Source organism: Lissotriton helveticus, chromosome 1_1, assembly GCF_964261635.1.
Source record: "Lissotriton helveticus chromosome 1_1, aLisHel1.1, whole genome shotgun sequence".
Taxonomy (NCBI): Eukaryota; Metazoa; Chordata; class Amphibia; order Caudata; family Salamandridae; genus Lissotriton; species Lissotriton helveticus.
The window spans coordinates 1315396890-1315424666 of record NC_136057.1 but is presented as its reverse complement, the minus strand read 5'-3'; the positions used below and the strand labels follow the sequence as shown (position 1 = coordinate 1315424666).

Here is a 27777-nt window from a genome sequence, read left to right as displayed (position 1 = left end):
TGAAGGCCAGCGGGAAATGGAACCCTCAACAAAAGGCTTGGCACATCAATCTGCAAGAGCTAGGTGCCATCTTCTTAGCCCTCAAATCCTTTCGTATAATCATTCATGGGGCCACAGTATTAGTTCGCTTAGACAATACTTCAAGTATGCATTACTTAAACAAACAGGGAAGAACGAGGTTGGTTCTTCTATCTCAGGAAGCCCAAGAGATATGGGCTTGGGCGATACGACACAGGATCAATCTCTTGGCTGTTCATGTGCCGTGAGTTGCAAATGTGCTGGCGGACACCCTCAGCAGGTCAACGATGTCCAAGCACGAATAGGAACTGCATCAGCCAACGGCGGATCGAATCTTCCAGCAGTGGGGTCATCCCAATCTGGTCCTCTTTGCGACAAAAAAGAACAGCAAATGCCTGTTTCTTTGGAAGCTGGCATCCCCACAGGGACTCGCAGGGGAAGGCATTTTCGATAAACTGGTCTCAAATATATGCTTACGCCTTTCCTCCGATACCGTTGGTTCCGGGAGTTCTCCGGAAGATTAAGAAAGAGCCGTGTCGCTTGATTCTCATCGCCCCCAGGTGGCCTCGCCAATACTGGTTCACCAAACTTCTTCTCCTCTCTGAGTGCGATCCAATACAGTTTCGACCAATACCGAATTTCCTCTCCATTCAGAATGGTCAAATTTGCCATCCGGCTTCTCTAAAATTAGCAGCTTGGCGTCTGAGCACCTTGAATTAGCTCATCTGAATATCTCGGCGGATTGTAAGGAGGTACTGGCCTACGCGAGAGCACCTACTAAAATAAAGACATACAGACTTTAATGGAAAAGAATCTGCATTGGGTGTTAATCTGCTGAGGTTCACCCATTTCATGCAACGCCGGATCAGATATTACCTTTTTTCTTGCACTTGGCAAGATCAGGCTTATCTCATACAACGTTGAAGGTCTTTTTGGCAGCCATTTCAAGGTAACGTCCGGATAGGTCCACCTCTCTTTATTCTTCAAAAATACAACAGTTCTTTAAGGGACTATTCAGAATGTTTCCTCCTGTACGTCGTCCGCCTCCATCATGGCATTTTCATGTAGTATTAGCGCAGCTCATGCGCCACCCATTTGAGCCAATTCACAGGGTGTATTTCAAATTCCTAACATGGAACGTTTCTCTTTTGCTAGCATTAACTCCATCTAGAAGAGTCAGTGATGTTCAAGCTGTCACCGTCAATTCACCTTTCTTGCAATTCACGTCCAATTCTGTGGTGCTACGTACAAACCCAAGGTTTATGCCTAAGGTGCCTTCGGATTTTCACCTGAACGAACCAGTCATCTTAAAGACATTTTTTTCTAATCCGCAATCCCCTGCGGAGAGGGCATTACATACCCTTGACATCAGAAGATGTTTAAAATTCTATTTGCAAAGGACCTCTGCCATTCGCAAATCCGATCAACTGTTTATTGCCTATGGAAAGATACGGCAAGGACAAGCAGTGTCTAAACAAACCATAGCTAGATGGATTTCTGCAGCTATTGACTTTTGCCATCTTCAAGCTGGAAGACCTTTACAGACAATTCCAAGAGCTCACTCTGCAAGAGCTGTTTCTTTCTCAACTGCTCTTTTTGCTGGAGTTCCTCGTCAGCAAATCTGCAGAGCAGCGACTTGGTCCAGCAGACATACTTTCACCAGGCATTATTGTTTGGATGCTGCCAGCGAGGCTGATACGTCAGTGGGTCAAGCGGTTTTACGCAATCTTTTCAGATAAGATGAGCCTCTGTTTTCCCTCCTCCTCTGTACTGCTTTCCAGACGCTTATTCCATACCTAATTTGGGTGCATTCTCATGTGATTGCAAGTTTTTTCATGCATATATGATTGTTGGCATTTTATTATGTGATTGTATATACTTGCTATGTACAAACTTATGTTACAAATAGCGTCTTCCAAGCATTATTTCGGTACTGCTATCTACTCTGATTCAGGCATGTGAATCTATGAAAGACACCCTAATACTGGAGAAGAACAATAGTTACTTACCTGTAATCTGTGGTTCTCCAGTATTGGTGTTTTTCATAGATTCACATGCAACCCACCCACCTCCCCTCTGAGGCTCTTTAGGCTAGGATGTTTTTAGCTTCACTCCTGTGCGAGAAAATCTGAGAGCCTGAGCCTCTGGGGAGAACATTCTGGTGGGTGCTGTCGCCTGATTGGCTGCAGTTTGGTCTATACAAACTGACTAGGATAGTCATGAGTGTGGAAGTTTTTACTCTTGTAGCTTGGGCTACTTTACTTCCTGGTTGGTTATTACCAAGTTTTTCTAAGGATATTATTGCATATTACTGCTTTTTATATACCGTGGGATTCCCACTCCGACGACGGGGAATGATTCAGGCATGTGAATGTATGAAAGACACCAATACTGGAGAACCACAGATTACAGGTAAGTAACTATTGTTCTTATATGTTTTTAGGTTCTCTGCTTTGGGCACACACACCAGTGAGGTTAAATTTTTCTCAGGAGACCGAAGGGAACGCTGGGTGGTGGGAAAGTTGTCCCAGCGCAGTGATCCGATAACTTTTCATACAGAAGTGTGAGAAAAGTATGACTTGTTAGCTAAATATGAGGGTTGCAGGGGATTCTGGGTAATAAAACACTGAAGGATTCATGCAAGCCACACGCCATCCAAATACTCCGCTATCAAAGCGCCATTCATGCACACTGCCAGCCACGCACGGTCCAATCACATCGCCAGCCAAGCGACAGTCCACACACACCAGCAGCCAAGTGACAGCCCATGCACCCCGCCAGACATGTGGCATCCACGCATACTGCCAGCCAAGAGCTAGTCCACACACTGCCAGCTAAGTGAAAACCCACAAGCACCGACAGCAAAATGCAGGTTCACACACAGCCAGCCAAACTCCCGTACACACAGACCGTCAGCCGAACTCCAGTTCACACACACACAGAAAATACCGCAAGTGTCTAGTGGTTTAATGCTCCCATTAGGTGCAGATGAGCCTAAAAATATCGCGGATCTGTCCCCAAGGTGGGCAGAAATGGCAAAAATGTGTGCACAAAAAAAGGGGGAGCAACCCTTGCCTAAGGGGCCGCTCACTGACATGCCCATAAACATATCTCTGGTGCTTAGTGGGCTTTCTGGCCCCCTGGGAGCAGATTGGGGGCAATTGCTCCCATGTGCCCCCCATTCGGGGCATAAAGACTGTAGCTATTTTAAGGGGGGCATTGGCATCCCCATTCTAGGCAGCCCCCACCTCTGAACTACTAAAAAAAAGTATAGACCCTGGCTTCCTAGTGGGTTTTCCGCCCCCTGCCCCGGGCGGTCCGTTGGGTGGCTATGGCCACCATATGTTCCCAGCAGGGACAGAAGACTGTCAATTTGTTTTTGAGTGGGGTGGAGGCATTGACATGCCTATGCTGGGCAGCCCCCATCCCTACTTTTGCTAAAGAAAATACAATTACCCCCTTGGTGGGGCAGATTGGGGTCTATTGCCCCATCATCCCCCCAAGGGGTAGAAAGACTGTGGTTATTTTTTTCAGGGGCATTGGCATTCTGTGAGAAAGTGCCATCTTTCTTGCATGTTATTCCCTCACTTTTTGCTGAATTGCTGATGTGCTTTGACTGAGTGTGCCCTGGGCTCCTGCCAATCAGGTGCCCAGGGCCTGTGTTCCTTCCCTAAAACTGTATTGAAGCTAAAACCCAATTGGCATCTCTGGCCACATGTTAGCCCCTGGTAAGTGGTACCATGGGTACCCAGGGCATTGTGACCAGAGAAGACCCCTAAGGCCTGCAGCACTTATTGTGCCACCCTTAGGGTCCCTGCACCCTGACACCCACACTCTGAGTGTCCTGGTGCAGAACTAAACAAAGAGTCGACATGGCACACATCCGTGGGTGCCATGCCCACAAACCCACTGCCCTGGCATACATCAGTCACACTTCTAGCTGGGTGCCCTATGCCAGTGGTGTGGGCACAGGTGCATGAGCCCTGTGCCCCTACAGTACCCAGGGCCATTCCTGGGCACTAGGCACTGTAAGTCCAGTGATGCCATTAAGAGTATATGGTACTGGGAGGTTGTCATTACGAACCCCACAGCACCATAACGGCTACACCGAAGACTGACAAGTTTGATATCAAACTTCTCAGCACATTAAACCCACACTGATGCCAGTGTGGGATTTAATGTAAAATGCACTACAGAGGGCATCGTAGAGATGAAACCTAACCTACAATCCAAGTCTTGTCTGAGAGGCTGCCCTAGCTGCCACACAGCAGACATGTTGCTGGACCCCTGGGTGGAGAGCCCACCGCTCTCCTGGGCCTGTAACAATGCACATCCCGGGCGAGGTGCTAGGTCTCCTCCCCCAGGATGGGCAGGGGGAAGCTTCAAAGGCATGCCGCCTTTGTGAGCTTCTCCAGGCCACTTGCTGTACTCAGCAACTGGCCCCCACCAGTTCTGACCCCCACTCCGGCTGGAAGACTGGCGGGAAACCCTACGTCAGGAAAGGGGGTGTGCCTGCCTGTGCCAACTCCACCCCGCATGTGGAGGAGGCGAGGTGAAGCACAACTCCGAGCTACTGCCATCTTGAGGATGGGGAGCCCTACCCACTCACAGCTAGGCTCCTGCTCCCTCCCACAGGAGAGGAGCAGGTTAGGGGGTGTACCCACCCCAGGGCAGGGACCTATTGGACCCTACCCTCACCCTACCTGCAACGCACCTACATTTTGTATTTAGGTGCACCCTGAACCTTCCTTCCTCAGATCCCGATTTCAAAACAAGAAAGAAGACCAAGAAGAAGAAGACCTGCCGTGCAGCTGCTAATAAGAGGAGGAAACCAACTGACTTGGCCCCAGCCCTACCGGCCTGTTGATCCTTGTACCGGCTCCTGCTAAATCCCGGCGACTCCTGCGGACAGCAACCTCGAGAACCCCGGTGGACCTGCCTGCCTTGACCCTCTTAGAGACTGGGACTCCCATGAGCTGTGGTTCTGCTCAAACAGCAATACCCCTGGTGCCAGCCACAAATCCAGCCCACTCTGCACCCGCCGAGCCCGTGCCTAAGTGGGCAAAGACCCTGAGGACGTCCCCCCGGCGGTTCTGACCCTCCTTGACGACGCCTGCAGCCTCAGAACCAGGGACCTCTCCAACCGCGACCAGCAGAGGGTAAGATTTCCGGATGCCAAAAGACACCCCTGCACCCGGCGCCCCCGGCCCCTTGTGCCCAACTCCGGGGTGCCTATCTATCCTCCAAGATCCCAACTTACCCCTCGAAGTATTGGTCGCTCCAGAAGATCCTCCGTCCCCTAGCCTGCAGCCTTTGTTCACTTTTCAAGATCTCCATTGAATAACATTGAGCGCCCGACGGCTCAAAAGCATCCTGCACCCAGTCGCCCAAGTGCCCCTGGCAGTGCAACCTTTGCCCTATCCTACTTTCCCATTTGCCCTGAGCAAGTGACCAAGAGCCCAGCTCCCACAGCCGCGTGGCCTGCTAGCCAGCAGCCACCAACCGAAGGCCCCCTGCCTCTCATTGTATAACATTGGGCCTAACTACCTCTGCACCCGGCTGCCCCTGTTCCGCTGAGGGTGTACCAACTGTACCTACCTGACCCTGGGAGACCCCTGAGTCTATGCCCAGAACCTCAACTCTGCCAGTCGAGTACTTACCTAAAAGCAGATAACTCACTTTTCTTCCATAGGCTAACATTGACTGGTTTCACTTGAGATTTCTTCTAAGTGTGGAGTTTTGAAACTTTAAAATATTCATCTGAAATCAGCCGAATAACTAATTCTGAATTACTCACCTGTGATCAGGAGAGAATCCAGTACTGTACTTTTTAGCCCAATACTGAACCGAAAAAGTAATCATAACTGTACTTACCAGTAACCTGAATTTTCTTCCATAGGAAATCATTGACTGTTTTTCTGTGAAATTTCTTCTAAGTGTCGATTTTTACAAACTACAAATACTCTTTAAAAATCGTACCAACTACCAAATCGTAATTACTTACCTGTCTTAGATAGATGTCCCAGTGCTGAACCCAGGAGTCCAGTACTGGATTACAAAAGTAACGTGAACATACTTTACCTGCAAATTGAATTTCCTTCCATAGGATAACATTGGTAATTTCAACTGAAAAAGATTCTAAGTGTCAACTTTTAAAATACAATAATATACCTTAAAAATCACTACTGTAACCAAAGCGCTTCTACTTAACTGTTTACAGGACATGCCCCAGGACTGAATATAGGATCCAGTCTTGTGGTTAGAAAAGTAATCTACAAAGTAATTAATTGCATTTAACTGAAACTTCCCATTGAGCTCAATGTTGCATTGTGTTTGAAATTGTGTTGCATATTGCAACAAGCTGTGATCATTGTATCCAAAGAGTCTACTGCCTATATGAAAAGTTTTTAACTAAAGTAATCCATTCTGAGAAAGTATATTTTGATACCCTGTTGGTTCTAAAATAAAACAACTATATCTTTTGATACAAAACAATTGGCCTAGAGTGCAGTTCTTGAGTGCGTGAGACCATTTGCTGACTGGGTGTGTACAACAAATGCTTTACACTGTCCTCTGTTATTGCCTTACTGCTCGACCAAGCTACCACTTTGGAGAGTAAGGTTATATCTAACTTCTGTCAAACCTCTGGGGATTGTGGACTCTATACACACTGTACCTTACTTTGGTCCAGTGTATATATAGAGCCACTTTCCTACACATTCCCATTCTGGGCAGTTACCACCCCTAAATGTACAAAAAAATGTCATCCCTGGTTCCTAGTTGGTTTTCTGCCCCCTGGGGGGACAGATAGACTTTGCCTATTTGTGGGTAGGGGCATTAAAATGCCCATACAGGGCTGCCCCCACCCCTAAATTTACATTAAAAAAAATCCCTGGTTCATAGTAGGCTTTCTGTGATCCGTTGCGTCCTCGGCATGGAACGGGTTAAAATAGCATTTACAATGTTGTTTCAACTCTACACGAAGAGAAGAATTGCCTACCATGAGTTTAAACAACAAATATTATCCAAGGCTTTAATAGCAATATGGTACTTCTGAAGTGATTTTTTTTTTTGGGGGGGGGGGAGATTTACATTACTGGCTGGGGTGGCCTGATTGACAAAGTCTGACAGCACATAAATGAGTTCTTCGTTAAGGTGTTGAATAATATTGTGTTCTTCCAGAATATCTTGATATCGGAGAGGATTATAGAGGACACAGTATAGCCATCAAGTTTGTATGGCTTTTACCTTCTAGCAATCTTTGTGGCAAGGGCCTTGTGCAAATTTATATAGAGATGCTAATACATGCCATTTTAATTGGTATTAATGAGACAAGAAAGGAGTTGGCTTACGGCATCAAGGATATACCCAATACTTAAGACAAAAAGAAGTTCACGTGAATGTTAGAATGCAATACAAAAAGCGTAAAAATCTTTCGGCTAAAAAATAAATGCTGAGCATATATCTTGTTTAACGACATGGGGGCTAATTTACAAGCCCCTTGTGCCGCCCGTGCATCACTTTTAATGTGGGGAAAAGTGACATACCTGGGACGCAGTGAATATTAATGGTACAGGTCTATCTTTCAACTCTTCCTTCTCCCATGCTATGACCTCCACTTCTTTTTCTGCAGTTGCGGCCACTGAAAAATATGCTTGGAGGAGGGTTGGATCTTCTCCTGGGGTTGCCAGACAATATTCTCTTTTGGCTGGTGCAGCATCATTGTCAGAATCCATGTCCTCAATACCTGCAAGAAGATGTTAAAATTTGACCCACTTAAAGTGTATGCTCAAATCGTCATCTGACTTGTTTCACAGAAAATTTCTGAAAGAAGTCGCACTTTAAGTAAGTCACGAAAGCATACATAAAAGTATGAAGTTGAGGGTTGATCTTTGCATGAAACTACTATACCACATGCAATTGCATCTCAACTGTTCTACCCACGGATACTTGCTTTGTGGATAAACTCCTTAATGGCAGCTGCTTAACAAGTGTTTTTGAAGAAGGTGGTGGCAAGGTAGCCCTAGATATAGCAGCTGGCGAGAAGATTACTGTGAAATCTAAGCCAGGCAGTTATGAATCAAAGTTTAACATTGGCATTTGACACAAATAATGTCATACAGAGAGATACACATGAGTTAAGCAGTGTTCCCTAAGAAAGAAATTAAAAAGCACGCATTTGAAAAAAACACATACAAGATGCTAAGATGTTACTTGTAGTGAAATATAGTTGCAACTGTCACATGTTCACAGACTTAATGAACCAATGGATGGTAGAGAGTTGAACTGTTGCTGGCAATATGTCATCTGTGGTGTTGGTTGCACTGGGGGCACCAAAGGCTGTTGTCTCATTGTTACCAACAAGAGAGGAATATACAGAGCAATGAGACATCAAAACACATAAATTCTGTTGGTACAATATCTTGTTTGATACACTGTAAAACACATGGCCCTCTCCTGGACGTTATCAACTGGGCTAAAGGAACGAGTGTGTGCTGATATTACAGTGCCATGTCGTAGCATTAATATAAGTGGCAGAGGATTTTAGGAGCAATAATTCAATAAAATGCGAATGAGGGTGGAAATTCAGATATGTAATAGTAGACATAACCCTCTACTTTCACCTATGAAGAGAGGTATATGTTTGACACAAACCCAAAATAACACAATCATACTTACCAGTCTCTACCATCCACCTGTATGCTGTGTGTGGGCAGTCTCGGTTTTGGTGTTGGGCTAGGAGCAGAAGTAGAGTTAGTGTAGGGTGGTAGATGGAACGACAACACAAGCCCTTTAAAGTGGATTAAAAGAAAAAGTGAGTGAGCATATTGTTGTTAAAAACATGACAATATAAGTTATAGGTAATTGAATTTGTACATCTAAATTAAACCACAAAAAAATAAACCCTGTATGGTCCAACAAACAAAGTTATATAATTCCCATATAGTGTGTGAAAGACATTGACAGCATTGTGACCTACCTGCGTGTGTTGTAGGGTTGCGTTTGGATTAAAAGAAAAAGTGACGAGCATATTGTTGTTAAAAACATGACAATATAAGTTATAGGTAATTGAATTTGTACATCTAAATTAAACCACAAATAAAACCCTGTATGGTCCAACAAACAAAAATATATAATTTCCATATATTGTGTGAAAGACATTGACAGCATTGTGACCTACCTGCGTGTGTTGTAGGGTTGCGTTTGTAAATTACTGCTGTATGTCGCCCTGCTGTATTAGGAAGTTTGTCTTGCGGCAGTCAAACTACTTGTGATGGTGACTGAGAGGAAGATAGAGTAAAACGTGGTTAATGTAAAGAGTATGATATTTGAACAATAAGTGTGTTAGAGGCTGTGTATGGTGGATATGTGTGCGACATCTGTATAACTGTAGAATGAGGTAGAACAGAATAGCTTGTAGGGATACAGACTGGGTTGAGTTCTTACATGGCCTTGTGTTAGGCAGACCCCCCAGGATATAGCGGCATGGATTAGCAAATTTAGCAGCACAAATATGGAAATTTAGCGGCACAAATGTGGAAATTTAGCGGCAATTTTGCAGCATTTTATTTGGCAGTTTTCCAAACACAGGTATCTTCGTTTTTTAGTTATTTAACAACATGAAGCTATGTATATTTGGTTTATTTACAATGTAAACACTTTGTTTGGCTTCAAGGCTACATATAGGACATAAACATGTTAATGAATAAATGCCCACGGAACAAGTATGCTTGTCGTGTTAATCTTGCAGTTCTTCTGAGCAGTCATTTTCATGTCAAGCATTTGCAATGCAATAGGTCTTGCATTTGCGAACGTTTAAGCTATTGGCATTGTTAATGGCAATGCCTTTTTTATCTGTTTTGAAAACCAACAAATAAATAAATGGCATTATCATTTACAATGGCAATAGCTCAAACTCTCGCAAATGTGAGACCTATTGCATTGCAAATGCTTGTTTATGGTTGTGTATCATCACACATGGAACACCCTGCATGTCTGAGCTTTGGTTTCAAACTGGAATGGCATGGTGAGCAAAAAAACAATGGATTAGTTCCAGATCTCTGTACTGGGGTGAATGTTTGACATTGTTCATCATTTCTTCCATCAGTTCTTTTTGAATGCAGAGCCGGGCACTGCTGTTGACCGACGCAGCGTTGGAGAAACTCTTACTGCCATTTGCCTACTTGGGCTCCTTGCGATAGTTTATCTGAGGCTCAAGGTGATGGTGACCACAATGGCACTCTGAGCTGAAGTCTTCCATGCTGTGGAACAATTTTCCAGGAATTTCTAAATCATAGTCTGCACATACAAACCATAATTGCTGTGTGACTGTGCACCAAGTCTGTCAGAAGCCCCAAAGCCCTGGGAGAAAAGTTATACAAAGAAAAGCTGCCCATTTATATCACCTGGGAGAGAGGCCAATATATTTCATTTCAGTCAAGGTCACAAGGTCAGATGATTGAACATGCCAACAAACAATAAAAACACAGTGTTCTCACTAAACAAATTGAAACTGTATCCCCAAGTAGACATTAGAAGGAGGCATCTTCGAAGGAACATATTGGCCATGCACATTGGAATCTCTCTACATTGTTCAAATAAATAAAGCGCCGCATAAATCAGCCACATTCTGCAGGACCATATGTAAAGGTGTGTTCGCTATTTTTATCCTCCCTCTGTGCCTTCGTGCCTTAAACACATTTTACAAAAAAGGGGGAGTGTGGCCCGTTCGGACATGAGTGGGGTAAGGGCCCATATAGTTTATGAAAACAAAGAACCCACACTCAGAAAACTTTTCACACCGTTTAGACTCAGGCTGAAAAACGGATAAACAAAAATGAATATGTTTATCTCGGCAATTACTTTCGCCGGTTTATTCAAGAATTTTTAGAAGTGAAAAGAATTATTTATATCAAGAGAAGTAACAATGTCTTATACTTAATTGCCAAACACGTAAAATTATATAAATTCAAAAAAATACGTGAATGAGCAAACATGTGCAAAAATACATATGGGTTAAAGAATCAAATCCAACATAACATAATTGCGCAATAATTTGACAAAAAACATATAAATTATGTGAAACATAAAACAAATATGCATTACAAAAATAGGTGCAAAGGGAATACTCATTACATCATCATATGGTATTTAAAAAAATAAATGACCAGAAAAGAAGCCTTTTGGTGTGCTTCCAAGTAACAAAACGACCTCTCGGTGGCAATGTTAACAGGCGTAATGTTCCTAACAGTCCTAATCAATTCCAAAAATAGCTAGGATTTAATCCTGCACGCCTACGCGTTTCGAGTTTGAGAGGGGTCTTCACAAACTCTCTTCAGGGCCAAATATATTTCATTCCCCTTTCGATGACCTAATGATAAAAAACACAAAAATTGAAGGTACTTATTACTGAAAACTCCCATCAACCTGCTCATGTTCTCTCTCTTGTACAACAATGAAAAGGAGGGGGAACATACCTCTAGGGATTTGAGGTAGTTCAAATCGTCCAGAATAGTCTTGCAAATCAAAACGGTCTGTGCTGTACTCTAAAAAGATTTACATAAAATTTGATGTAACCTTATAAGTCAAATAGGCCTTTCAATTCTGAATTAAATATCACCACAGCGTGTAGTTCCTACCTGCTTAATAGCTGCATGAGAAACCAATTTATCCTGTAATTTTTCAATTTATGTAGATATCCGTAAAAAGCCTGGCGCGCTGAAAACCAAAATGAGCGCATTACATATATTAAAAGCGGTTCATAATGTGGCTGTCATGAGATTCAAATATTTAAAAAAAATATAACTTACTGATAGCGCTTTTGCTGTTTTGGAGTTCAAGCGTCTATTAGTTCACAGTGAACTCAGTAATTAATCCGGGGTCCTTTCCTTGTGGGTATCTCTATTTCCGCGGTTCTGTGTAAAAAACGCGGGTGATTATGAAGAGAGCCTTATGCGTTGTGTGGGCAGTTAAACGCGTGCCGGCTGTCTAATGGCAACAAAGCCGCGGTACGGTTTCAGAAGATAGCTTTGCCAGACATAGAATATTTTGAAAGACAGAACGCGCGGTGCAGTACAGCTGTTGGCGCTGCTGCTTCCCGTTTCTTTATGTTTAATGCAGACAATTGAACGCGTGCTGTCTATCTAATGACAACAACGCCGCGAAGGTGTTTCAGAAGATTATTGGCGGCTAAGGAGCCGAACATGAAACTTTCAAGGAAATAAACGCGCGGGGCAGTAAGGCAGTAAGCGCTGCCATTTCAAAATTGCTCATACCTGTCAGCGCCGCAGTCGGCGTTTCTGCCACATTCCTTCACACAGCGAATGCGCGTCAGTGCTCTCTGAAGCACGCAAGGTCCCTCCTGATCAGGCTGGGCCAATCAGAATTGGGTTGGTGTTTAAGCACCGCAATGGGGCATTATGGGATATGTAGTGCACTAAGCTCATTCTCAGATGCATATCTCATCAATCTATCACCATTCACGGGCTATAAGTGGAAGACCGCTCTGGTGAGTGGATTAAAGCCTAGACAGCTCACTCATTGAATTGAGGCCAGTATTAATTGTATCGAACCGCATTATTAAGTATGCCTCTTTACGCAGCAAGGCTTGCTCTACGTTTGGCGATTTGTGTTGTGGATCCATTCCAGACAGGACGGTCCATTTGAAGTCAGTTTCTTTGTGGTTTGCATAAGCAAAATGTTCAACCATAGGTGCATTAGGAACCTTTTTCTTAAGCCGTGAGCGATGTTGGGTGATTCGGACATTCACTTGTTGGCATGTTTTGCCTATGTACAATTTGTTACAATTACACAGGATCCCGTAAATTACATTCTTACTCTTACAGTTTGTGTGTAAACTCATTTGAAGTCAGTTTCTTTGTGGTTTGCATAAGCAAAATGTTCAACCATAGGTGCATTAGGAACCTTTTTCTTAAGCCGTGAGCGATGTTGGGTGATTCGGACATTCACTTGTTGGCATGTTTTGCCTATGTACAATTTGTTACAATTACACAGGATCCCGTAAATTACATTCTTACTCTTACAGTTTGTGTGTAAACTGTGTCTCCATTTCGTGCCATTGTGGCAAAATTCATCTCCTTCTACAACACTGGCGCAGGCGACACAAGTACCACATTTATGGTGGCCTGTGATGGGTTTGAGGTTCCATTTGGAAACGAGATCACTTTTGGGTTTTTGAATAAAGCTATCCGCCCTTATGATTTGTTGGCCAACGCTCAGATTTTTCTTCATGGCAAAAATGGGTTTTTGTAAAGGGAAACCCATCCCCTCCAGCAGATGCCAATTGCGCAGAATTATCTTGCGGAACTTGTTCGTGTGTATCCCATATGTAGTGACACATTTGATTTGCAAGACTATTCTGGACGATTTGAACTACCTCAAATCCCTAGAGGTATGTTCCCCCTCCTTTTCATTGTTGTACAAGAGAGAGAACATGAGCAGGTTGATGGGAGTTTTCAGTAATAAGTACCTTCAATTTTTGTGTTTTTTATCATTAGGTCATCGAAAGGGGAATGAAATATATTTGGCCCTGAAGAGAGTTTGTGAAGACCCCTCTCAAACTCGAAACGCGTAGGCGTGCAGGATTAAATCCTAGCTATTTTTGGAATTGATTAGGACTGTTAGGAACATTACGCCTGTTAACATTGCCACCGAGAGGTCGTTTTGTTACTTGGAAGCACACCAAAAGGCTTCTTTTCTGGTCATTTATTTTTTTAAATACCATATGATGATGTAATGAGTATTCCCTTTGCACCTATTTTTGTAATGCATATTTGTTTTATGTTTCACATAATTTATATGTTTTTTGTCAAATTATTGCGCAATTATGTTATGTTGGATTTGATTCTTTAACCCATATGTATTTTTGCACATGTTTGCTCATTCACGTATTTTTTTGAATTTATATAATTTTACGTGTTTGGCAATTAAGTATAAGACATTGTTACTTCTCTTGATATAAATAATTCTTTTCACTTCTAAAAATTCTTGAATAAACCGGCGAAAGTAATTGCCGAGATAAACATATTCATTTTTGTTTATCCGTTTTTCAGCCTGAGTCTAAACGGTGTGAAAAGTTTTCTGAGTGTGGGTTCTTTGTTTTCATAAACTATATGGGCCCTTACCCCACTCATGTCCGAACGGGCCACACTCCCCCTTTTTTGTAAAAGTTCAGAGCGGGTTTTTACCCGAGCGAGTTAGGACTGAGACAATTAAAGGTCTCCATTGACATCACGAAATTGATTAATACTACACAAGGAACTCCTTTCCTTGTAAAAGCATGTCAGAGAAGGAAACATTGTCTTTTACTGAAAACCACATACAAAACTTGATTGCTTCTAATCCCTTCTCAGGTATTTCTCTAAGTACCACTGCTAAACACCAAAATGAGGCAGACAAGTTAACTCGTCTCCAAAAAAAGCACATACGGACAGAACTGCATGGACATTTCCTTCTACAACACTTGCGGGCAGGCACAATACCTTGGGGCCTGCAGGTCAAAAATATACCAGTGATTTTTGTGGAAGATCCGGAATACAAGAAGGGCTTTAGTTACATAAATACTAAATGCAGTCGCGACCTAATGGTCCATACAATTGAGACCGCGCAACGTCTGTGTAGTGAGGAAGAAAAGGAGATAGCAGAACTACTAAAAGCAATTGCTGATAACAAAACAGAGGTAGAGGCCAAAAGCCTGCTTGACAAAATTGAGAAGGAAATCCAGACCTTCAAGGATATAACTATCAACACTAAAACAGCCCAGTTCGAGAAAGACTCTAAGTCATTCAAAATAGAGCAAGTATACCCCTTCTTGAAGGAGGGTTACTATACCAGCACTGACTCAAAGAGAGCGCTAAACTCGTACCAGGGTAGATCAAGAACGAGGTTTACAACTTTCTCATCTACTTCATCCTCTGGGTCTTCCCCTGACTCCAACCAGGGCCAGCAAAATAAGAAGGGCACCAACCAACCTTTTTTAGGAAAGGGCGGACAACAAAACGTCCGCTTCAAACAACCGCCATGGGAAATGCGGACAAGAAACAGGTACTACAACAACTAGAAGTATCCACAATAGTGAACCTTTCCAATAAAACCCTCACCGATGACGAAAACATGATTTTAAATTTTGGTCTCAAATTTGTCCCGAAGCAACGCACTGATTTTACAAAACTTAAGCTTGAGGCATTGGACTTTTGTAGAAAAATTAGATTAAAAACGTACTTTGCCGGTAGTGATGCAGCAACAAGCATTGAGACCACTGGCCTTCGAGTAAAGTCCAAATTTATGCCCACTACTAATATTCCCAAACAAGTGTACGCGTTCGAGCAAGCCGTCTTGTCATCATTGACAAAATTGGAAAAGGAAAAATCATTCATAAGCCACAATATCAGCAAGGGTCAGCTTAAAGCTATAAGAGATTTGAAATCAGACCCTTCTATCATCATTAAGCAGGCTGACAAGGGTGGTGCAGTCGTGGTATGGCCACGCACGATGTATCTTGCGGAAGGTAGGTCACATGTCGACAACCCTGAATGGTACCGAGCGGTCAAAGATGACCCTTTGAGAGAAATTCAAAATAAAATTTCCTGTATCACCAAAGAGGCATTGGATAATGGCTTTTTGGGCCCGAAAGAATATGAATTTCTAAATAAAAAATCACCGAGAACACCTGTTCTCTATTTCCTACCTAAGATACACAAAAACAGCACAACACCCCCGGGGAGGCCGATTGTCTCTGGCTGTGATTCAGCACTAGAGCCGGCTTCAAAATATATTGATTTTTTCCTTAAACCCCTCTTAGAAGGGGTCAAATCGTACTTACGAGATACCATTGACTTCATCAACAGACTCCAAGAAATGACGTTTGACTCTGAAACGCAGTTGATGGTAACTCTAGACGTTACCTCACTGTACACTCAAATTCCCCAAGATGAGGCTCTTGAGGTCATGGAAATTTACCTTGAGCAACGCGTAAGGCCCCATAGAGTCCCAACGGCCTTTATTTTGGCCTTGGCGCAAATTACACTCAAAAACAACTATTTCAAATTTGAAAACGAGTATTTTGTCCAAATCAAGGGGACAGCTATGGGTTGTCCCTATGCTCCAGAAATGGCGGTGCTGTACATGTCACAGTACGAGGAGAAATTCATTTATAATGACAACCCCTTCGGGGCAAACATCAAGCAATGGCTACGTTACATCGATGATGTCTGGCTCCTGTGGCAGGGGAGCCAGACTGAACTAATGGCTTTTCATGAATGGCTGAATTTACGACACCCTGACATCAAATTCTCGATTGACAGTAGCAATCAGAGAATGACGTTTCTTGATGTCGCTGTGGGGACAGCAGGGGGTAAGTTCACCACCACTCTGTTCAAGAAGGCCACAGACAAAAACACTATTCTACACTATAAGAGTGCCCACCCCCAATGTTTGAAGGATAACCTCCCGTATGGGCAGCTACTCAGGATCAGGCGTAATTGCTCTGACCTTGATGAATTTAACACACATGCTGACACCTTTTGTGACGAGCTTAGTAAAAGAGGATACCCCAAAAAGCTGTTAAAACACTCAAAAAAAAGAGCACGCTTCACCCCGAGAGAAGAACTCCTTAAAACCAAAACTAAGAAAGACTTGGACAAACTCGTTTGTGTCACTACATATGGGATACACACGAACAAGTTCCGCAAGATAATTCTGCGCAATTGGCATCTGCTGGAGGGGATGGGTTTCCCTTTACAAAAACCCATTTTTGCCATGAAGAAAAATCTGAGCGTTGGCCAACAAATCATAAGGGCGGATAGCTTTATTCAAAAACCCAAAAGTGATCTCATTTCCAAATGGAACCTCAAACCCATCACAGGCCACCATAAATGTGGTACTTGTGTCGCCTGCGCCAGTGTTGTAGAAGGAGATGAATTTTGCCACAATGGCACGAAATGGAGACACAGTTTACACACAAACTGTAAGAGTAAGAATGTAATTTACGGGATCCTGTGTAATTGTAACAAATTGTACATAGGCAAAACATGCCAACAAGTGAATGTCCGAATCACCCAACATCGCTCACGGCTTAAGAAAAAGGTTCCTAATGCACCTATGGTTGAACATTTTGCTTATGCAAACCACAAAGAAACTGACTTCAAATGGACCGTCCTGTCTGGAATGGATCCACAACACAAATCGCCAAACGTAGAGCAAGCCTTGCTGCGTAAAGAGGCATACTTAATAATGCGGTTCGATACAATTAATACTGGCCTCAATTCAATGAGTGAGCTGTCTAGGCTTTAATCCACTCACCAGAGCGGTCTTCCACTTATAGCCCGTGAATGGTGATAGATTGATGAGATATGCATCTGAGAATGAGCTTAGTGCACTACATATCCCATAATGCCCCATTGCGGTGCTTAAACACCAACCCAATTCTGATTGGCCCAGCCTGATCAGGAGGGACCTTGCGTGCTTCAGAGAGCACTGACGCGCATTCGCTGTGTGAAGGAATGTGGCAGAAACGCCGACTGCGGCGCTGACAGGTATGAGCAATTTTGAAATGGCAGCGCTTACTGCCTTACTGCCCCGCGCGTTTATTTCCTTGAAAGTTTCATGTTCGGCTCCTTAGCCGCCAATAATCTTCTGAAACACCTTTGCGGCGTTGTTGTCATTAGATAGACAGCACGCGTTCAATTGTCTGCATTAAACATAAAGAAACGGGAAGCAGCAGCGCCAACAGCTGTACTGCACCGCGCGTTCTGTCTTTCAAAATATTCTATGTCTGGCAAAGCTATCTTCTGAAACCGTACCGCGGCTTTGTTGCCATTAGACAGCCGGCACGCGTTTAACTGCCCACACAACGCATAAGGCTCTCTTCATAATCACCCGCGTTTTTTACACAGAACCGCGGAAATAGAGATACCCACAAGGAAAGGACCCCGGATTAATTACTGAGTTCACTGTGAACTAATAGACGCTTGAACTCCAAAACAGCAAAAGCGCTATCAGTAAGTTATATATTTTTTAAATATTTGAATCTCATGACAGCCACATTATGAACCGCTTTTAATATATGTAATGCGCTCATTTTGGTTTTCAGCGCGCCAGGCTTTTTACGGATATCTACATAAATTGAAAAATTACAGGATAAATTGGTTTCTCATGCAGCTATTAAGCAGGTAGGAACTACACGCTGTGGTGATATTTAATTCAGAATTGAAAGGCCTATTTGACTTATAAGGTTACATCAAATTTTATGTAAATCTTTTTAGAGTACAGCACAGACCGTTTTGATTTGCAAGACTATTCTGGACGATTTGAACTACCTCAAATCCCTAGAGGTATGTTCCCCCTCCTTTTCATTGTTGTACAAGAGAGAGAACATGAGCAGGTTGATGGGAGTTTTCAGTAATAAGTACCTTCAATTTTTGTGTTTTTTATCATTAGGTCATCGAAAGGGGAATGAAATATATTTGGCCCTGAAGAGAGTTTGTGAAGACCCCTCTCAAACTCGAAACGCGTAGGCGTGCAGGATTAAATCCTAGCTATTTTTGGAATTGATTAGGACTGTTAGGAACATTACGCCTGTTAACATTGCCACCGAGAGGTCGTTTTGTTACTTGGAAGCACACCAAAAGGCTTCTTTTCTGGTCATTTATTTTTTTAAATACCATATGATGATGTAATGAGTATTCCCTTTGCACCTATTTTTGTAATGCATATTTGTTTTATGTTTCACATAATTTATATGTTTTTTTGTCAAATTATTGCGCAATTATGTTATGTTGGATTTGATTCTTTAACCCATATGTATTTTTGCACATGTTTGCTCATTCACGTATTTTTTTGAATTTATATAATTTTACGTGTTTGGCAATTAAGTATAAGACATTGTTACTTCTCTTGATATAAATAATTCTTTTCACTTCTAAAAATTCTTGAATAAACCGGCGAAAGTAATTGCCGAGATAAACATATTCATTTTTGTTTATCCGTTTTTCAGCCTGAGTCTAAACGGTGTGAAAAGTTTTCTGAGTGTGGGTTCTTTGTTTTCTTAAACACATTTTAAGCACAAGATTGTGACATCTGCTAACAACAGGAATGTTTCCCCCGTTTATATTTCTGGACTCTAAGTGAATCATAATATCACAGAAACGGAGCTCCTTATTTTACAGAAGAGTAAGAGGAGCTCAGCATGTGATCGTGCAGAAATGTCACGTTTATTAGACTGTGTAACTCATATTTTTGTCTCCTCGCTTTTAAGACCGCACATGCGCCTCCCTCGGGCTGCTGTAAAACAGCAGAATAGATTCTTCTTTTATTCAGAAGGACAATCTAATTACATTTTACAGTATGTGACAGGCAAATACGGATTTTGTAATTCAAGAAAGGAAGGCATGCAGTTTTTTGTTTGACTTTATAATATAGTATGTGAAAGAAAATCTTGAGTTAGTAGAAACAGGGACATTAATTTCTGTTTGTTCTGATTTCGCGGGCAGTTTTGTAAAAATCGTGGCATTTTTACAAAAGTGCCGATTTCGCGGTTTGCCGCGAAATCCTGGAGGGTCTGGTTAGGGCAGGGTCACTGGAACTATGCGACAGGGGAGGACCACATTATGCAGCTGAGTACACTGAGGGCCTCCTGTACAAAGGATTTTATCCTGGATTTAGGAAACCTTTAGGAATCGCTATTGGGAACGGGCGTGTTAACAGAGTCCCTTCCAAATACTGGATCCTTACAGCATGTAATATTATTTTGCAACCGAAATCTGGTCCCAAAACGTTAGCATTTTACTATCCACTGAAAGGACGTGGCAAGCCATTCACAAACCCATTCCCCCTTGTAAATGCAGACAAAGACGTTGTTTAGGAGTAGGCAGTGGTCCATTGGACCACTGACTACTCGGAAAAAAGGTTATGCAATTTTTTTTAAATGCATCCTGTTATCCTTTAAGGAAAACAGGATGCATTTAATAAAACAAAAAGGCTTCATTTAAAAAGCAATCACAGACATGGTGGCCTGTTGAATCAAGCAGGCTACCATCCTTGTGCTGGTGTCCAGACTTAGTAAGTTGCAATTTGCGATCTGCTTCATAAATATTGATGAGGTAGGGCGAATTTTGACTCTCTGCGATTCTGTATTTTATTTAAATGACGTATTAGGACATAGATAAGTCACAAGGACATCACTGGAATTGTGTGTGTTGGACCTGCGATGGGCAAGCCCAGCACAAAGGGGGTAGCTTGGCTCAAGTGACAAGGCAAGTGAAGGCTGTAGTGTTAAGCCGACTCTGACCCAATAATAACTCCTTGTACATCCACACCAAAAAGAAGGACACCACACCACTGCTGTAGAAAAATACGATTCCTTTATATAAAAGTTCTTTGTTGTAAATAGGGTTGACTGGGAAAGCACATATACATATCTTTTGGTCATACAGTTCTGGTAATAAATAGTATTAATAAATAGAATAACTTCAGGGATGAGTATCATAATAAATATCAGAATAAATATCAGGATAAATATCAGAATAAATATCAGAATAAATATTGGTTCATTTAAATAAACAACCACATGTTTCTTCTGGTATCGCTGCCACCAATTAAATACTTTAGAATCATTACAATACGCTTCAAATGGGAAAGATAACTCTTACAGTTTATGCTGTTTTCAATGACAGGGTATACGGCTTCTCTGAGCACAAAATAAGGTTTGGGACTCTTTAATAATCACTCAGGGCGTATGCGCGTATATCTAAAAGGCAAGGAAACACAGTAAATACATCATTTGCACTCGGCGGTCACCGGGATAGGATCTCTGCTTTGCCGGTGAAGTCTATGCGCGCCTACGGGCTTTAGCACCACTTGAGCACAGGCGACACCAGTTCAAAGTCTTTAGACTGACGAACGGGCTGCCGGAGAGGTCACACAACCTTCACGCACAGTCAAATGAATGCCGGTTCACAGTTCCTTCACAACGCTGCATTCACTATGAAGAAACGGGCCCACCTCACATCGGCTGCAATCAAAATACGATTCAGTCGGGCACAGCACTTCTCTAGTTAGCGACGGGGCTCTCAGGGGCTCCACGGACCTCCCTCCGACTTCCGCATACAGGGTGGGTCCCGCCCACAGCTACAGCTCCCGGGTCACTGGGGAGTGGCAGAGACGCTAGTCCCGCACAACGAAGGCCGGCCTTTCCCCGCCCCGGCGCACCACCTCACCTTCAATCTGCGCAGGAAGCGCTCTACGCTGGTGGGGCTCGGAGACGTCCGAGCTCCCCTCTAGAGGCACCTGTCGCGAAGGGGGCACAGCTGACGATCGCGGTCGCGGCGAACTTGCTCTCGCCTCGCGACTCGATAAATCGATCACAGTTCACCACCGGGGGGGGGGGGGCGGGGAGGCACACGAATCTGGCCACAGTCTTTTGGGGGCAATGAGGTACTCGCTGGGCAGGCGCTGTAGGCGCTAGATCACTTCTCACGTAGCTGACTGGAACGCCAGTCAGACACAACGCCAGCAACCCTTTGCTGCTCTACTGCCTGCGCTACCAGCCACCTCAGGGGTCAACAGGGCAGGTGTCAATCTGGTGTCAAGTCTGGAATCTCTTCTCTAGTCTGAACTAATCTCCATCCACATCTCAAATCTAAAATGGCCGCCAGGGACTGGGCCAAAAGGCCAGGGGTCATGAAGGCTCCAATGGGAGTCACTTCACATGAGGAAAAAGGGTGTCCACCATTTTAGGTTCATTTATACAGGTTGACAACCCCAGTTTGTAATGCCACAGGTTTGGGCCAGGCACCTTGTAAATAGGTGCCACAAACCTTGTGAGCAACTGGGCATCAAGGAACATCTAACCCCATGAGACAACACATAAAAAGTCCTGGTAGACAAATAAAAAGCGACACATTTTGGGAGGTACAGGGGAACAAAAGAAATCATAGTGGTGAGGGGACTCTCAGAAGCAGACGGGTCTAACACGCGTCCCCCCCCAGCTGAAAGTGGGGAGAGCTACCCAACCCCTTGGGAGTCCTCAACACTAAGGCGGAAATACCTGGAGAGACCGTCTGCATTGGCGTGGTCAACTCCGGGCCGGTGTTCCACCCGAAAGTCCATTCCCTGTAGGGAGATAGACCACCTCAACAGTTTGGGATTTTCCCCCTTCATTTGCATGAGCCAACGAAGGGGTCGGTGGTCTGTCTGAACAAGGAAGTGTGAACCAAACAAATATGGGCGCAGCTTCTTCAGTGCCCAGACCACCGCAAAGGCTTCCTGCTCGATGGTACTCCACCTCTGTTCCCGGGGAAGCAGTCTCCGTGACAGAAAGACCACGGGTTGATCCAGACCCTCTTCATTGAGTTGTGATAGCACCGCCCCAATGCCAATGTCGGATGCATCTGTCTGGACAATGAACTCTTTTGAAAAATCTGGAGCCTTCAGGACTGGAGCTTTACACAATGCTTGTTTCAGAGTGTCGAAGGCTCGCTGGCAAGCCTCCGTCCAAATGACTCTCCTGGGTTGCTTTTTGGCCGTGAGTTCTGTAAGGGGTGCCACGATAGTGCCATACCCCTTCACAAATCGTCTGTAGTAACCTGTGAGGCCCAGGAAGGCTCGGACCTCAGTCTGGGTCTTGGGGGGGTTTCCAGGCCATGATTGCCTCAATCTTCGCCTGAAGGGGCTGCACTGTTCCCCGGCCCACCAAGTGTCCTAAGTACACTACCGACCCCTGTCCAATCTGACATTTGCTGGCCTTGATCGTCAAGCCAGCCCGTTCCAGGGCCTGGAGAACGGCTTGCAAGTGCTGCAAGTGATCCTCCCAGCTGCTACTGAAGACAGCTATGTCATCCAAGTAAGCAGCAGAGAATGACTCCATCCCGGTGAGGATCGTGTTCACCAGCCGCTGAAAAGTGGCAGGAGCGTTCTTGAGCCCAAAGGGCATGACGCAAAACTGGTAGTGTCCATCAGGTGTGGAGAAGGCTGACCTTTCCTTGGCTCCATTAGACATGGGAATCTGCCAGTACCCTGCAGTGAGGTCAATGGTACTGAGATATTGGGCAGCTCCCAACCGGTCAATCAATTCATCCGCCCGAGGGATCGGATGAGCATCCGTTTTGGTTACCGAATTTAGTCCTCGGTAGTCCACACAGAATCTCAATTCTGGTGTGGTGCCAGGTGGGGCAGCTTTAGGAACTAACACCACCGGTCTAGACCAAGGGCTACTTGAAGGTTCGATGACTCCTAGCTCCAGCATCTTAGCTACTTCGCTTTGGATACTGGCCTTCACCTTGTCAGACAGCCGGTAAGACTTTGACTTCACAGGTGGGCTGTCCCCTGTGTCCACGTCATGGGTACACAGGTGGGTCTTACCCGGGACAAGGGAGAACAGAGGAGCGAATGACCCCAAGACCTGGCGACATTGCTCCTGCTGCTCAGGAGTCAGGGTTGGCGAGAGTTTCACTCCCTCCACTGACCCATCCTTTTCTTGAGACGCAAAAAGGTCGGGGAGAGGCTCCGTGTCCTCTTCCTCCGATCCGTCAGTCACCATAACCAACATGACTTCGGGTCTCTCGTAGTGGGGCTTGAGGCGATTGGCATGTAACACCCGATGCGGATGCCGAGGGGTCTTTACGTCCACCAGATAGGTAGACTTGCCCTTCTTCTCCAATACCTCGTAGGGGCCTGTCCAACGATCCTGGAGGGCACTCAGCTCTCCAGGCTCCATCACCCACACCTTCTGGCCAGGCTCCAGCTCCACTGGGTGAGCGTTGTGGTCATACCACGCTTTCATAACTGCCTGACTGGCTTCCAAGTTGTCAGAAGCTTGCTTCCACAACTTAGCCATTTGGCTTCGGAAGGCCAGCATGTAGCTCACCACATCCTGGGGAACTTTCCGGGGAGACTTTTCCCAGGAGTCCCTCACCAGGCTGAGAGGTCCACGTACAGGGTGTCCGTACAAAAGCTCGAAGGGGCTGAAGCCCACTCCCTTTTGCGGCACTTCCCTGTAGGAAAAGAGCAAACAGGGTAGGAGGACGTCCCATTTCCACCGCAGGCTTTCGGGTAGACTTCTGATCATACCCTTCAAGGTTTGGTTGAACCTTTCCACAAGACCATTAGTCTGTGGGTGATAAGGAGTGGTGAACCTGTAAGTCACTCCACACTCCTTCCACATGGCCCGCATATATGCTGACAGGAAGTTGGTCCCCCTGTCAGACACAACTTCCTTGGGGAATCCCACTCGGGTAAAGATCCCCATCAGGGCCTTTGCCACTACTGGTGCAGTAATGGTTCTCAGAGGAATTGCCTCTGGATACCTTGTGGCGTGATCCACCAGGACCAGGATAAACCTGTGACCGGATGATGTAGGTGGATCTAGGGGGCCAGCAATGTCGATGCCCACCCTTTCAAAGGGGGTGCCAACGACGGGAAGTGGTTCCAGGGGAGCCTTCAGCTTCGTCCCTGTTTTCCCACTGGCTTGGCATGACACGCACGACCGACAGTATGTGTCGGACGCCACCCTCATTCGAGGCCAATAAAAGTGGGGGACAAGCCGGGCAAAGGTCTTGTCCTGACCCAAGTGTCCTGCCAAGGGAATCTCATGAGCCAACTCTAATAGGAAGGCTCGGTAACACTGTGGGACTACCAGGGCCCGTGACAATCCGTGCACTGGCGCCCTGGGTTCACTGTAGAGGAGACCATCCTCCCAGTAAACACGATAGTTCCCAGACTCGTTACCTGCTGCCTGGGCTTCAGCCTGTTGCCTCAGACCCTCGAGGGTGGGACATTCCCTTTGTCCCTTACTCAGTTCCTCCCTGGATGGTCCTCCTTCCACTCGCCACTCAGCGGGGATAGGCAAGTCCTCCAACGGAACCATGTCCTCCTCCGCGGACTCCGGGTCCACCTCCACAGGTGGCCTATCCGTCTCACGGGGCATGGACATCGAGGCAGGCTCCTCCTGTCCTCGAAATGTTCCCTCATCAGCAGCTGGGTGGGCCATTGTTCCAGGCTCCAACCCACGCGACTTCTCCTCCCGAGCAGCCGCAGACCTGGTACTCACACAGGCCCAATCGGGTGTACCCAGCATCTCAGTATGAGTCCGGTATTCCACCTCCTTCCAAGCATTGTGCTCCATATCATTGCCCAGCAGACAATCGACTGGCACGGCGGGGCTTACGGCAACTCGAAGTGAACCTGCAACCCCTCCCCACTCAAAGGGAACCTCGGCCACAGGATAGTGGCCCATTCTGCCGTCAGCCATCGCGGCTGGATGAAGTACGCCTGGAATCACCTTCTCTGAGGACACCAGATGACTCCTTACCATAGTCATACTGGCTCCTGTATCTCTCAGAGCTTCCCCTCTATGGCCATTGATGGTGACCCATTGCCCATACTTGGTAGTATTTGAGGGCACCTGGATCTTTGGAACCACCTCCCGATCACCCAGGGACACTAAGGTGACACCCGCCCACTCCCCCCCCCTTAACTAAGGGCATCTCCTCCCCGAGCGCTACACTAGCGACTCCCGGGGCCTTTCCTCCAGTGGGAGGGGGTGGTCTCTTTGGGCATTTCACGTCTCCCTTATAATGTCCAATACCACCGCACTCAAAGCAATGGATAACCCTTGGCTGCTGACTCTGGCCAGGATTAGGGTTCTTCTGCGGGTTAGCCTTAGAAGTGGAGAAGAAACTTTTCCCCTTAAAGGTATTTTGGGGGCTTTTGGAGAACTCCTGCTTCTTGTTATCTCCCCCCTCTTTCTTCTGGGGAGCGCCCTGTCCGGACTTCTGAGAATCTCCTCCCGTCCCCTTCGTGGACACTCGGGTACTTGCCCAAATGTCCGCCTCCTGAGCAAGCTTACGGGGGCAAGTAAGTTTGCTGTCTACCAGGTGTTGCCTCAGCTCGGGAAGACATTTCTCGAGTAGATGTTCCTTGAGTATCAGGTCGTACAACCCTCGATAGTCCTCCACCTCATTACCTTGGACCCACCCATCCAGGGCTTTCTTAGCAAAATCCAGGAAGTCAACCCAATTCTGTGAGCTCAGCTTGTGGCTGCCCCTAAACCTTTGCCGGTATTTCTCGGGGGTCAACCCAAACTTCCTGATGAGCGCCACCTTCATGGCGGGGTAATTAACCTGTTCCTCCCGGTCTAGGGCCAATAGGGCATCCCTACCTGTCGGAGGCATGTACCGGTATAATCCACCACCCCAATGCTTCTCATGGATCCCATGGGCTCTTAAGGAGACCTCATAGGCTGCCAGCCACTTGGCTATGTCGTCTCCAGCGGTATAACTGGCGACTACGTCCTTGGGTAAATGGGGCCTGGGCTCCCTGGCAAATTCCTTTGACTCGACACCCTTCGGAGTGATGTTAGGGACCTGGAATTCGAGTTCTCGTAGCTTGAACTCGTGTTCCATCCTTTTCCTTTCCATCTCCAGCTTGGACTCATGTTCCAACCTCCTCCCCTCCCTCCTTTCTTCCAACTCCATTTTTGCTATTTCCCACTTTAACAGTCTTTCCTCTCTCCTGTCAGCTAACTCGGTTTCTGACAACCCTCTCGATGACACGCTGCTGCCCTCCCGTGAGGTTGCCTTGGGGCTGATTGACATCTCACCCACCCCCGGGGGACATTACGCAGTCCTATCAATGACAGTACCTCTGTCCGATTCCTCCTCCTCCACCGTTCCCTCCGTGTGTGCTTCCACCCATGCTCGCAGACTAGTACAGAGCTCCTCTCTTTTGGCCCCTCGCCTGACAAACACTCCCCTCTCCTGACAGAAATCCTTGAGCTGTGCCACAGTATAGGTCTCCAGCTCTGACATTTCGAATTCCATCTTGTCAGTGAAAAGTGTGGACAACCACCCCGAAGTAGGTGACCAGGATAAGAACTTTGAGGGTCACTTCCACCCACCTCCAGGAAAGAATTTGGAAAAAGCAAAACGTTGAATTTGAGGGCCGCTAGGAGAAAACTCCGGGTGTGTACCTGTGGTGCACACTGAATTATTATGGGGTTCAAAACAAGCACGGCTCGCAATCCCACCCGCTGAGCACCAATTTTATGTTGGACCTGCGATGGGCAAGCCCAGCACAAAGTGGGTAGCTTGGCTCAAGTGACAAGGCAAGTGAAGGCTGTAGTGTTAAGCCGGCTCTGACCCAATAATAACTCCTTGTACATCCACACCAAAAAGAAGGACACCACACCACTGCTGTAGAAAAATACGATTCCTTTATATAAAAGTTCTTTGTTGTAAATAGGGTTGACTGGGAAAGCACATATACATTTCTTTTGGTCATACAGTTCTGGTAATAAATAGTATTAATAAATAGAATAACTTCAGGGATGAGTATCACAATAAATATCAGAATAAATATCAGGATAAATATCAGAATAAATATTGGTTCATTTAAATAAACAACCACATGTTTCTTCTGGTATCGCTGCCACCAATTAAATACTTTAGAATCATTACAATACGCTTCAAATGGGAAAGATAACTCTTACAGTTTATGCTGTTTTCAATGACCGGGTATACGGCTTCTCTGAGCACAAAATAAGGTTTGGGACTCTTTAATAATCACTCAGGGCGTATGCGCGTATATCTAAAAGGCAAGGAAACACAGTAAATACATCATTTGCACTCGGCGGTCACCGGGATAGGATCTCTGCTTTGCCGGTGAAGTCTATGCGCGCCTACGGGCTTTAGCACCACTTGAGCACAGGCGACACCAGTTCAAAGTCTTTAGACTGACGAACGGGCT

General features: G+C 45.3%; 1 protein-coding gene and 1 long non-coding RNA gene across 2 annotated transcripts in view; one reads left to right on the top strand and one right to left on the bottom strand.

Moving 5' to 3' along the window:
• LOC144823300 (uncharacterized) overlaps window positions 1-8804 on the bottom strand; it is a 106552-nt gene extending 97748 nt beyond the window's left edge. Inside the window, exons 1-2 of the long non-coding RNA XR_013608763.1 lie at window positions 8698-8804; window positions 7566-7765 (exon numbers count right to left, since the gene is read on the bottom strand). This is a non-coding gene — a long non-coding RNA (uncharacterized LOC144823300). The remainder of the gene's footprint in view (window positions 1-7565; window positions 7766-8697) is intronic.
• EPHX3 (epoxide hydrolase 3) overlaps window positions 1-27777 on the top strand; it is a 155906-nt gene that overhangs the window by 40816 nt on the left and 87313 nt on the right. The window lies entirely within an intron of this gene.